This window comes from Amborella trichopoda, chromosome 7, assembly GCF_054954075.1.
Source record: "Amborella trichopoda isolate Santa Cruz 75 chromosome 7, AtrichopodaSantaCruz75HAP2 v2.0, whole genome shotgun sequence".
NCBI lineage: Eukaryota > Viridiplantae > Streptophyta > Magnoliopsida > Amborellales > Amborellaceae > Amborella > Amborella trichopoda.
The window spans coordinates 29,131,037-29,142,872 of NC_142342.1; the positions used below are offsets into that span (position 1 = coordinate 29,131,037).

At 34.5% G+C, this 11,836-nt stretch overlaps 1 pseudogene; it reads left to right on the top strand.

Annotated features, from left to right (window-relative positions):
* Positions 1 to 11,612, top strand: part of LOC110007135 (BURP domain-containing protein 6-like) — a 33,394-nt pseudogene extending 21,782 nt beyond the window's left edge.
* Positions 11,613 to 11,836: the final 224 nt, after the last annotated feature.

The following is an 11,836-nucleotide window of genomic DNA, read 5'->3' on the forward strand; positions in this document are numbered from 1 at the left end:
AATCCAAATCACTTGAAATTTTAGGTGAATGTTCTTCTCATCAAGCAGCATTTAATAAAAATATAAAAAAAATAATCCCCAAAATTAAAACTGATTAAAATACCCCCGAAAATTTATGAGGGTATTTTGATCATTGTTTTCATGTAAAATATTTTTTTAATATTCACTTATTTTTAATCAACACAGGCCTAAAATTTCAACTGATTTAGATTTATAGAAAGGAAAAGTAAAATTCAAACACTATCAGGCATCCGTGATCGTTAGATCGGCCCAAATTCAATCTCGACCATTAGGCTCATTTTTTCTTGTGAGCCCAACGGCTTCCAAAACAAAATCCCACCAACCTTTAATCTGGCCAGTGAATCCGCAAACAATTGCTTTAGCAATATCTGGGTCTTTGTTCCTGTTGTTTTTAGAAGCCTTAGCATACATAGTCATACGCTTCATTATAGTTATAATCTGGTGTTCAGACATTCCATCAATATTCCATTCTACTATGGATCTACAAGTATATTTTGCTCCTCCTATGGTTTCTTCTTTATATTGGAGGTCTACAAGTGAAGGTTTAGGTTAATACATTTTTATAAGAGCGGTAGGAACTGTTTTAGTTCTATACGTTATTTTATTTATCTCCAGGTTAGGGTCAAACCCCTTTTCGATTTTAGCAAGTTCCTCTTCTGAATAGTCTTCTATTATATCTTGCAGGGTTAATGCCTGTCCTGAATCCTGGGGGTCATCTTTTTTAATATCTAATTGAGCCAATTTGGCAGTAAGTTGGTTTAAGAATTCACTAGTGGCTGGATTAAGCTTAAAAGTTTTATTTGGAAGTTCTGGAGGAGGTCTAAACATAATTGGTTATTTGCCCTTATTCTTGGTTTTTGGTTTTTGTCCTAGAGTTTCAAGACTTTGTTTTACATTTTTTTCCTTACCAACTGCAAGTTCTATTTGGGAAACCTGTTTCCCTCAGCATTTTAAAGATAGGTTTGTATAATTATTTTATTCCATTACATGATTTATACTTTCTATTGATGCATGTTGACTTATTCCTTTTGGTTCCAATTTATAAGGAACAACTTTTACCCCCTTTAATGTTTAGAGGCATCTCAGGAGGATAGACAACATGAATTTCTTTGCCATCTTTAGTTGTGAAAACCTGAAATTCCTTTTTTACCATATTTATTTATTTATTAAGATTAGGAATTAGAATCCTTTGCTGTTTTAAGAAATATTCTAACCGTTCAAAAAAAATTACATTAATTTTTTATTCTTGTACAAATTTTACAAACTTTTCATAGAACTCGTGTCCTAGTTTTTCTTTAAACTCACCATGGTACCATTTTCTTATCTCTCTATTTTCTTTAGAATAAAATTCTTCTCTTATAGCCCTTCTATCTATTTCAAATGTTGTTTCTTTACTCAATACATTCAGGTCAATTACCATATCTGAAAAACTAGAACTCGTAGGATTTTTTAATTCTTCTTGATATCTTGAGGATCTAGGTGTTTCTACCCTCTAATAGGGTCTTTGTATTTGCTCTTGGGTTGTTCTAATCCCTTCCAAAATTATTCTTTCATGATCTTTTTCATGCTCGCTTTGAGGAATTGACGAGTATGAAACCCTAGAGGGAACTTTGATCTGGTTATCCTCTATATTTATTCTAGCTTTTCTTACTGAGGTAAATTGGATTTTAATTTCTGCATTTTCATATTCAATTATCTGTTCGACCTCCTTATTATCAAGAGGCCTTGGTTGAACCTCATCCTGAAGGTTTCATCTATCAGGCAATTTGATCTCATTCCAGGAGATAGTCCTAGGGGTAATTAGATTGGATTTTCCTACATTCGTTTGGAAAAATAATGTTTGCCCTTTTTCATCTATTTTTTTAACATCTGGGCAGAGTGTAGTCATAGCCTTATAGCATATTCTATAGACTATGGCTAGATTTTGGGATCCTATGTCCATATCAAATCTCTGAGTTTTTAGGTTTAAGGTTAAACCTTGAGGATATTTTAATCTGTTAGAGATACTAAGAAATTTGAAAAACAATTAAAGTAAATAGGTCATTCGCTCAAGCTTTATTCTACAATTCCTAATAAGGAATCAGTAAATCTCTTATGTCTACAATCTCTTAAATATAAAAGTATAGAATTGTTCAACCCTGTTCTTATTAAAGGTTTTATTGCCACTTGAATTAAGCCAATATGTAAATAATTATATTTCTTTTTCTGATGCTCTTCAATCAAAGATTTTGATAATAACTAGAATCTATTTTGAGATGCATACACTGGAATAGTCTTTTCAACAGTTTTAATTATATAATCACTCCTAAATTCGAATGATCATTTTCTAGAGACTTCACAACAAGGGACTTTATGAATATTCCAATTTTGGACTTGCTTTTCTATATTATTTATTACTACTTCTTCACTATTACTTATCCTAAACCTACCACTAGTACTAGCAGACCTATAAGATAGTAGTAGCGTCTCTTAGCTAGTCAATCGGAACAATGCCTTAACGTTGTCGTTCTAAGGACTTACAGAATTAATAGGCCACAATGACTTTGCTAATCTAGACTAGCCCTACTGGATTCCTTTGTTATTTAAAATCTTTGGTTTTTTTTTTTTTTTTTAATTCTCAGGCTTCAATGGCTCTGATACCAACTAGCACAAACTAAACTAATAATCTAAAAACTAACTAAATTAACAATCAAATAATTAGCAATTAACACAACCTAAACTCAACACACAAACACACTAATATGGGAGGAAAAGCAACTCCAAAATGGGAATATTCCTAAAGTCCCTTCCTGTGAAGTCTATAGAATAGGATCATTTTTAAAAAAAAAATATTTTGGTATATATATATATATATATATATGTTAGGGTGCACACACTATCGACTAATTTGTCATTGTACTCAACACATTTTGGATACTTCTATACCCTTGTTTTGTATACGGATCATCTTTTAGTAAGGGTATTTTTGTCACTATGAGGGGTACGACATCATTCACATAGGGTGTGACATCACTCACGCCGAGTACACTAGTGGCATTTAATGCTTCATGTGGGTGGTGTCACATTCCATATGGATAATGTTACATCTCCTCTAACAACCCAAAATACCCTTACTAAAAACAAGGTCCAAGTACAAAACCGATTGTGTGAGCACCTTAGTGTGAGCACGCTAACATAACCCTATATATAATGTTCCGTGTGGGTGATGTCACACCCCTTCTAATGACCAAAAATACACTTTCTATAAAAAATATTGTATTACAAAACAAGGGTATATAGATATTCCAAATTTGTTGAGTACAATTATAAAAAGCTATATAATATGAGCACCCTAACATGCACGCACGCACACACACACACACAAGATGTACTATTTCCAAAACTTGAAATCCATTTTTTTCTCATGTCCATGCATTTTGATGTTGAGATGATTAATTTGAGGATATTTAGGCATCAAAACAATCTCTTCTAGTGAAATTTCTTAGGTAGGTTCTAATTTGATTGTTTAGAGCCTAGGGTCTATATGAACCATTTCTTTTATATATATATATATCTATATATATATATATATATATATATATATATATATATATATATATATATATAAAGAGAGAGAGAGAGAGAGAGGATTTGCATTTCCAAGAAAAATGTAATTTAGGCAAAATCCAAATAGTGAATTTGCATTTTCCAGATTTTTACCAGATGGAATCCCAATACCATACACAATAATCCAGGAAATATCAATTCCAGTAAATACTAATTCCAATATACATTTTTCCACAGGATTGAAAATTCAGGGAACCAAACGGGCCTTTAGAAAACTAAGGAAAACATCATCCAATCCTAAGAAAAGCCTAAGTAGACCCTACCTATATATCCCGAGATTTTCTCTCTGCCTTTGAAACCATTGTTCTAGGTCAAAAAACTATAGACCTACCGATTCCAACAAGCATAAAACATCCAAAACGAGATGGTGGTGCAAATCAAAAGAGATGCCCGATCCAAGCCCGAAACTTTAGATACCAGGTTCGCAAATGTAACTATCCCTTTCTTAGTTTTATTTAGTTTATTTCCATTTTTAATTTATTTTTATTTTCTGTATTTTTGTTACTTCTTAATTTTTAGTGGATTTTTAAACAGTTTTTAAAGCGAACTATACAGATCTAGAAGCTGGCGCTGCCAGTGGACTTGAAAAAGAATCTAATCTGAATAGATATGTGTCATTCTTGGGTTCATAATTCAAGCAGACTCACTTTATCTACTTGTCACAAATTTAATTCAGTTTTGCTAAGATTCGAGCATATCTCTTCTAGAAATCGACCCAGATCGGAACATAAACATATAAATAATCTCTTCGTAGACAATCCCATTATAAATAGGGGTCCCATATTGAGAAGGATGAAGAGTTGGATAGCAACGATAGATTTGAATTGTGGAAGAGGGCACATTGATCCTAAGGTTGATGTAGAGGTCAGAGAGAGGGAGAAGCGCCACTCTTCCATTAGAGTGAGAGAGATAGATAGAGAGAGAGAGAGAAAGGGCCTCTGTTCCTTGAGTGCCTTAGGGGGAGAAGAGAAGGGCCATCGAGCCATAGAATTTCAGGAGAGAGAGATGATTGAGAGGCAAAGATTAGAGAGGCTGATATAGAGAAGATTGAAGAAAATGGAACTCAGAATGGCCAAATCGAATTAAATAAAAAATGCATGAGTCCACATATATTTTAGTGTCTCACTTCTCTATTGGTTGTGTGCGACCAACAAGTGGACGCCCATGTAAGCTTTTATGCGATTGTTGATGGTCTACCCATTTAGCCTCCTCTTGGACTAACTGCTCAAGTGAGTTCTCTAAACACCACCTTAACCGGAGGCTGTAAAGTAAACTCCCCCAATAGCCTACATGTTCCTTAAATCTATTCCCCACGTACTCGAAAGGCCACATTGCCTTTTTTCCTTAGTTTCTTCATCGTACTCATGCCTTGCTCCAATTCAAGATACCCTATTTCTGCTCAATTCTTAAATTTAACACTTCTTGTGGCTAAGGGTGGCAATGGGCCGGGTCACCCGACCCGCCCTGGTCAGCCTGTCCCTAAAAGACTAGTTCATGAGCTATGAAATGTGGCTCAATGGGTGGGTCGGACTACGCACGAGAGACCATAACCCTTGGGTAGGGCCAGGCTGGGATTGTGCCAAGGCTGGCCCAGTTCGGCCCTTTTTTTTGTTTTGTTTTTTTCAATTTTATTTGCCCTGCCAGCCCAGATAAATCTAGGGCTGGGCTTAAGCTTGGGCTAGGGCCTGGCCTTTCTAGCCCTGATGGGCCTGTGCCGGCCCTACAAAGACAAGAGCCACGATAGGGCCAGGGCGTCAGTTGCTACCTGTACGGGTGTTAAGATGTCCAAGTTTTCATTCATTCATTTCCTTCAGTGTCCTTATCTCCACCTCAACCATATCTCACTCTAATTTAAAGTATCTTATCTTTCTATTAGGTAGACGAGATCCTGTTTCTAATATATTCATATGCCACATTATCACCTCAACCATGTCTCATGGCACGTTAAGGTACCGCATTTTTTTACTTCTTTTTCTGTTTGCTGAGATCGTGTTTCTCATTTATTCATATGCGACAGGCCCAAATATTGGGACTTCCTGAACTTAGTAAATAACCTGATACAAAGGACATAAAAAATGGCATGTTCTCTCTCAAAAAATGTTTTAGAAAATAGAAAAAAGAACATTCGAGATTAAATGGAAACCGTCCAATCTAAGCTCTACAGACTCAATTTTTTTTGCTTTTTGTTAAAAAAAAAATTCATATGATGGTTCCAAATTAGATCTTAAACTTTTCAGTATAAAATAATTAGCCTTTTACTTGAGAGGGTAAGTGTAGAACACTTTTGTTGGAGCACACTATAGAGTTTACATGGTTTTGGTGGGGCACAATATACGCTACTTTTAGTTTTATTTTTTATGTATAATATGGCCGTTTGGATGGAAGGTTGGGAGGTACTGCGTGCTTATACTACTAGAAAAAGCGGTGGTTAGAACTAACTATCAACAAAAGGAGACGTTTTAATTTTTAATTGATGGAGCAGTGACTTTCACTTTTTGGTGGTTAATCAGTCTCTTTTTACAAAGGCAATTTAGGTTATTTTAAAGTGATATCGGTTTTGATCAAGGGAAAAGTTTATATTGAATTGTGGCTCTAAACAATCAAATTAGAGCCTAACTCAAAAATGTCACTAGAAAAGGTTGTTTTGCTGCACAAATATCCTCAAATTGATCATCTCGACATCAAGATGCATGGACATGAGAAAAAAATTGATTTTAAGTTTTGGAAATAGTGTATTTTGTAATGTATTTTTAAACCGTCAATTTTCAAGTTTTTCAAATTTTCATAGATCTGCTCAATCTACACTATTTTGAAGCTTTAAAATATAGAAATAAAAATAAAAATATATTTTAAGGCTATCACAAAGATTTTCATTATTGAAACCACATTTCTCGATACTATTTGAAGGTAGGCGCTAATTGATTATTTAGATCCTAGGTTCTATACAAACTGTAGCCGTTGATTGTATAATGAGACGAATTACCATTTGTATAAGGGTGCGGCTTGCATAGAGCCTAGGCTTAAAACAATCAAATTCGAGCCTACCTTCAAATAGTGTTGAGAAATATCCTTTCAATACTAGAAATCTTTGTGGTAGCCTTAAAATATATTTTCATCTTTATTTATAAAGGTTAAAGCTTAAAAAATATTGTCGATCCTCATATCTATGAAAACTTGAAAATTTTGAAAATTGACAGTAGAAAAATGCATTACAAAATACACTATGTCCAAAGAAATCTATTTTTTTCTTATGTCCATGTATCTTGATGTCGATATGATCAATTTGCGGATATTTGGGCATCAAAACAACCTCTTATAGTGAAATCTTTGAGGTAGGCTCTAATTGATTGTTCAGAGCATAGGCTCTATGTAAACTTTTCGTTTTGTATAAGGTTGTTACGCTTAATCCTGACCGTTTGATGTGAAATAGGTGATTGAATTTGTTCCATTATTTAAGCTCAAGGTTTAAAAAAAAATTCCTACATTTCGTGATAGACCAGTCTCTCAAATTTCATATCGGAGGGTTATAAGTAATTGTGACTTTTTTGTACAATAAGTAAATGGTCTTATTGTATACAACTTCTTTTTTAAAATAACATCTTTTTTGTTATTTTATTTTACGAAATATTATTTAAAGAGAACATTTAATTTTATTATAAGGAGGTTACAATTATTCTTGTCCATCAGGATTTCAAATGACGTGTTTGCGAGTATGTCATTGACTAGACTCAAAGTTCAAAAAAACATTATTTGAACTTTGTGACGTACCATAAGCCATCCAATTTGACATCTAGTGGTTAGAAGTAATATTGACCTCCTTGAAACAAAAATAAATGGTCTTCTTGTAACAAAGATTATTTGACCTCATTGTATTTTAAAATAATACCTTTTAAATTGTAATTTCTCTAAAAATATTTTTTCATCGTATTGCAAAGAGGGAAATTGTGCGGTTCTAGTCTAAGATTGAAGAATTGGACCAAAAAAGTCAAGTATATATAGAAAAAGGAAAATTACATACATGTCCGTTATACTTTGTGTTATTACGGATGTACCAAATAGTTTCCATTATTACATGTATGTCCATTTTTTACTATTTATAACGTAATTTTTAAAAAAAAACAACTTTACCCTTTTTCGGATGTTGAACATCCGAAATTACGCCGAAAGCGTAACATTCACATTCCCATTTTCGGGTGTTGAACATCCAAATTGAAAGGTTTTTCGGATGTTCAACATCCGAAAATAGCCTGAAAGTTAAACGTTCAATTACAATCAAGATTTTATGAACGGAGAAAGTGTTGTACTTCATGCGATCTTAAATTTAAAGCAATGTGGGAATAATGTAGTTAATTAAAAAGGGCAACCTTTTTTTCTACAGTATAAAACTTATATACTTCTCCTTATCCATCCCTCCATTCTGAATGGAGGGTTAAGATTGTCCCATTCACAATGTCACATCTCTACACTATAAAGCAATATGGGAATTGTGTAGTAAATTAAAAATACTTCCCCAATTTTTAAGGTTGCCCCTATATTTTCTTTTAAATATAGGTTGGTTGGGCCTCATTTTAATCATTTGTGAGGGCCTTGATAAAATTAACCAAACAAGGCAGGGGAAATATATCACCATATTAAGTCATCAAGAGCTTGAAAATCCCAAACTAACATCAAAGGATTTATTTTTAATTTTTATTTTGAAAGATAAATTCTTAAAAATTCTCAAATTGACCTTGTTCGAGGATGAGTACTTTGAACAATTAGGGGTGTTTTAGTAATTTTTGCAACATGAGAGTACCATTTTTTGTTCAAGGTGGGTCAAATTATTAGAATTCCCTATTTGCTTAGGGTTCTCATCCCTATCCAAATGCAATTTGGGTATTTATGAATATATATTTTTTAAAGAGGTTCCTAGTGAAATGAAAATTAAAAAGTAGATAATGTTGTTTTAATTGAGATTTTTTAACCCCCTTGACAATTTTTAAAGGGCTTTTACCCCTTGATTTTACTTTCCCTATATATATGAAAAAGAGATTGTGCATAATGAGATCCTTACTTCCTTATAGAAAGGTCATAAACACCTCAAGTCGTTAGATGAAAATTCAACTAGGTAGAGTGGGATGTTTCTCCTCATATTATTTGAGGAAAATTATTTACCCACATTATTAGAGGAAATTTTTCTCTAAATTCAAATGAGGCCTATTATAGACCTGAGCTGGCAAATTTAACATTTGATGACTAAATGTAATTATAACCTCTTTTGTACCAAACATTAATGGTACCAAGAATAAGTGGTCTTAGTGCAAACTTTCCCTACTGAAAATCAAGGTTATCAGTATCGAACCGGCCACCGAAATGGTGATGGATTTAATTTGGTCAAATCGGTGAAACTATCTATCAAATGAATTAGATTGGAATTATAAAATAGAAAAAAGTTTAATGATAGTCTAAGATAGTGTTATCAAGCTCAGACTTGCCAACAAAGTGGTGATGGATCTGGTCCAATCGAATTACCAGTCAAATCAGTTGGATTGGAATTTAAATATATGAAGTAAAATGCTAATAATAGTTTAAAATATGAATATATTTTTAATAAAAGTTGTAAACTTTGTTTGACTAGTCTAACCCGTTAAAAACAATGGGTTTGACCGTCCCACACTATTCAAACACAATTTTTTAGCAATATTTTACTAACCTATTTTTTTTCTTTGGACTACGCTGGACAAGACACCAGCTAGAGCAATGAAATATTGAATCTATTATGCAGTCAAAGTTGATATTGGGCGATAATTTGGCTGCAGCTTGACAAAATATGGCTTACTATTAATTACGCTAGGCGTAGATTTAAGCATGTCACCATGGGCCAAACAAAGGATCAAGAGGCTGTAATGCTTTGGTATAATTGAAAATTTATTTCCTTGAATACCTTTTGGAGTATCTTTAGTGTATCCTAATGATATACCATAATATGTGGTTGGTGTTCTGTGTACTCTCTTTTCTACTTTCCCAAGCAATACTTACTATTCAGTCGTATTTGTGCAGCTTATCTTCAGTGATGCGAGGATTTTGGAAGAGAAAAAACAAAAAAACAAAGAAGACACCGCATCCATGAAAGACTTTAATCATGAAAGAAACCTCTTTTTCTATGCCTATCAAATGAAAGAAGATCCTTTAGGTTCATCTCAAACTGCACATACTGAGGATTTTGACCCTGAACACAACCCTCTCTTTTCTATAGTTATGGGCAAAAGATGGCAGTGTATCACAAGCAACATCAACGAAGAATTTTGATTTTGATCCTAAGAGAAACTTCTTTTTCTATGCTTACCAAAAGAAAGAAGGTCCCTTAGGTTCATCCCAAACTGCGCATACTAAAGATTTTGACCCTCAGCGCAACCCTCTTTTTCTATAGTTATGGGCAAACAAATGGTAGTGCGTCACAAGCAACATCAGCAAAGCATTTTGATTTCCCTAAGAGAAAATTTTTTTTTCTATGTCGATCAAAAGAAAGAAGATCCCTTAGGTTCATCCCAGACTGCACATAATGAGGATTTTGACCCTGACCGCAACCCTCTCTTTTTTCTATAGTTATGGGCCAAAAGATGGTAGTGCATCACAAGCAACATCAGCGAAGCATTTTGATTTTGACCCTAAGAGAAAGTTAATTTTCTATGCCTACCAAGAGAAAGAAGATCCCTTAGGTTTATCCCGAATTGCGCATACTAAGGATTTTGTCCCAAAGCGCAACCCTCTTTTTTTCCATAATTATGGGAAAAAAGATGGCAGTACATCACAAGCAATATCGGCAAACCATTTCGATTTTGACCCTAAGAGAAACTTCTTTTTCTATGCCTACCAAAAAACAGTAGATCCCTTAGATTCATCCCTAACTGTGCATACTGGTAGCGCATCACAAGCAACATCAGCGAAGCATTTTGATTTTGAACCTAAGAGAAACTTCTTTTTCTATGCCGACCAAAAGAAAGAAGATCCCTTAGGTTCATCCCGAACTGCACATACTGAGGATTTTGTCCCTAAGCGCAACCCTCTCTTTTTCTATAGTTATGGGAAAAAAGATGGTAGTGCATCACAAGCACTATCAACGAAGCATTTTGATTTTGACCCTAAGAGAAGCCTCTTTCTCTCTGCCTATTAAAAGAAAGAAGATCCCATAGGTTCATCTCAAACTCAATCTTCAAAGCATGCTACCTCGGAGAACAATATCAAAGAAATAGACACACAATCCCCTGTGACAAAGCATGACCACTCTAGCCCCCATATAGATCATTATCCAGTAGGCACCAAAGTTTTCTTCAATGAGAGGGATCTCAAGGTTGGAAACAAATTTGAGGTCTACCATCTTGATGTTAACATCTCTCGAGCCCCTTCCTTTTTACCACACCATGAAGTTGATTCCATTCCCTTTGCATCAACTTCACTTGTTGATATCTTCCAACACTTCTCTATCCCTCGAGAATCGCCTCGAGCTAAAGTTATAGAAGAAACCCTTCAAATGTGTGAGGTCCCCCCAAGCAATAGGAGAAAGCAAATTATGTGCTACAAGTCTCGAGTCCATGCATGAATTTGTACTATCCATATTTGGCCTTGAGGCTAACCTCCAAGTGTTGGCCACTACCATGCACAATAAAGGGGAGATGAATCCCCTTGTTCAAGCTTACATTGTGCAAGATATTCCGGTACAAATGACATTGCCATCTTTGGTAGTTTGTCATACTATTTCTTACCCATATGCTGTGTTTTATTGCCATAATGTGATTAAAGCCAAAGCCTTCAAGGCGAAACTTGAAGGTGAGGATGGAAACAAGGTTGATGCTGTAGCAATTTGTCACTTGGACACTTCAAGCTGGGACCCCAATCATGTTTCTTTCAAAGTGCTCGGCAGCAAGCCAGGTGTTGAACCTGTTTTCCATTTCCTACCAGAGGATAACCTAGTTTGGCTCACAAAGTCTCTCGAGGCAGACATGTGATCTTAACCTCAAACGATGTTGACCAGCTTGAATGCCACTATCTCAATGTATAATTGGGATTGTAATAAAGGCATTCATCAGTTAGTAATATGGTGATATTTCACCTATGATTCTCATGATTTGGTGTTAGTTTTTGTAGTGTGATTGTAGTAAATTTCAATGCTTATGTAAGACTCTGTTTGGAATGAAGCACTCCTTTAAAGGAAAAGAGTTTGATTTGTAGC